Source organism: Uranotaenia lowii, chromosome 3 (assembly GCF_029784155.1).
Source record: "Uranotaenia lowii strain MFRU-FL chromosome 3, ASM2978415v1, whole genome shotgun sequence".
Lineage (NCBI taxonomy): Eukaryota > Metazoa > Arthropoda > Insecta > Diptera > Culicidae > Uranotaenia > Uranotaenia lowii.
Window position 1 is genome coordinate 231747130 of NC_073693.1, and position 2494 is coordinate 231749623.

A 2494-nucleotide genomic window follows, 5' to 3' on the forward strand; every position below is an offset into this window, starting at 1 on the left:
CCCTACTAAAAAGGACATCACTTTTCACCGCTAAGGCCGATTAATTAACGTAACAAATATGATTCACGGTGGTTAATCTCTTCATTAAAAAACTATTTTTTGTAAAATGAAAGTTCACATGATCCGTAACATTATCATTTTTTTTATAATTTTGATAAGTTAAAAAACGCCACAAGCAGTCAAAAACAAACGGTATGTTAACAGTAAAGCGGGCCATAGACTACACAAATGGCCTGTACAAATTCGATGATTCCACGACGATTGTTTGATCTATGCTCGCCCACACACGATACAAACATTTTTCACGCGAACACAAACGATTGCTGGCGAAAACAGCAACAGCAACAAAAAAAAACCATCTCCACCCCGGCTGGGAGGATGGTTTGTACAAAATATTTCGATCTCGACCTATTTTACTCCAACCGTTTGAGCGCTCATTCAAGCAGTGCCATACACTATGCAAATCGTGTTTACAGCGACAAAATTTCATTGAATTTCATCGCATTTGTACAAATGTTGTGTAGTCTATGCAGGGCTGGTAGCGAGTCACTTTTTAGTGACTTGGTCACTTTTTTTGGGTCAGTCACTAAAAAGTCACTTTTTTCATCATTTGGTCACTTAAGTCACTATTTTCCGAAAAATGGTCACTTTTATCAGCAAAAGTAACTTTTTTCACAGAAAATAAACCAATGAAAGAGTAATTTGAATTGCGCGTGTTAATATTGACATGAGGCGAAAATTGATTTGAAAATCCGCATTTAATTCCCCTATGTTTGGGTCGGTCCTAATAATTGGATGTTTTTATATAGGTTTCTTCCAGAGAGAAAAACCACTCATTCACCTAATGTATTCAGAACTCGAGAGGTTAGTCCGTACACACTTAATCTTTTCTCCTGTGATCGGAACGATTCTGTCCTGTGTTTTCAACAGCTGAAATTACAGGACGATTTCAGGACAGCAAAACAGCTCAGGAAAAACAACTGTCAAAACGTCCTGTGATTTCGAAACAATTCACTACCGCCAATTGCAGGGAGATTTGAAATGTTCCTGTGAGTTCGAAACGGTTTCCTCCCGAGATTAGTATAAAGCTCTGAAATTATTCCCCCTGGTTTAGAATCCCAAATTTTTATTGCTGATCTGTGTTTTACAAAAAAATTTTTTTTCTAAAATAAACCATTTATTTCACAACATTTGTTTACACCATAGAACACAAAACACTCTATAGTGAATTTCAAAAATCACTGCACTTGACTTAATTTCAAAATCGGAAGGTTGTCTTAGAAAGTCCTCAAGAATGATTTTCCGGAACGATGCTGCCTAGAAAACCTGCGAAAACACCAGCGGCGATGAAGTCCCACCGACTTTATCGTTTGCAGACGAAATATGGATAACACTTAGGCTGGCATTCTGACTTTGCAGGACTGCTTGTCCGGCAGGCGTTGTTGTTACATGCTATTTTATTCCATGACGAAAAATTCTATTTTATGAACTCCTCGTAATGTAGTCAAAATCGTCTTGTAAAGGTTTTTATTTTCCTAAAAAGAAAAGTAACGTACATCAAAATTTCTGATCGACTTGGGAGGAGGCTTACGGGCTTACGGACTTATGTTGATAGACCTCATTTTCATCTTCCTACTTGCTGGAGAGGGATGAACAATCTTTTGAAACCTTTGCGCTGACACAGGTCCTCGGCAACAAGAACTCGACCATGATCGGGTTTTTTGAGTACCTGCAGATGTACGAGTTTGCTTTATCCATGTGCTGTTTGCAAAAGGAAATAAAGGAAGTGAATTTATTTTATTGAGACATTCAAAAAAGTCGCAAACTCACTTACAATTTTGATTACAATTGATCTTCTTCTAGCTGCTTTGCGTAAAATGTAAGGTTTATATACCTGTTGTGTTGAATCATCTGCTCCTGGAGGGCTTGTGTTATAGCTCAGTTGGCAAGTCTGTTGTCTCCTGAGCCGATGTCCGCGAGTTCGAGCCCAAGAGCAAACATCGAACACAGTTGTACCGGATAAGTTTTTCAATAACGATCCGCCAACTGCACCGTTGATAAAGTCGCGAATGCCATAACAATGGTAAAACGACTATAATCGAAACAAAAAAAAAAAATCTGCTCCTGGAACTGTTTCCTGGTGTTGTTGAACGTTTGAGGGAACCGCTGGGTAACTGAGCCAGCGGGAACTGTTTTTTTTTCGTCCTACGGTAACAGTAATAGAATATGTACTTCGATAAAATGTACCAAAACAAACGGATTACTCCGGTTTTGTGCAGCACCATTTCCACAATCATCGAATGGCCTTCGGACTTTAATTTAGATGCTTCCTGTTCATGGGCGCAGCTATTTTACTGTGCTGATTCGTTGTACCGACAATACTTGTTGTATGCAAAGTTCTTATCGATCAGATTAACAATTTTTAACCAGAGTGCACCGGTTCCCTGCGGATTTATGATTATTTTTTGGAACATGACTGTGTCCTGTGATAGTG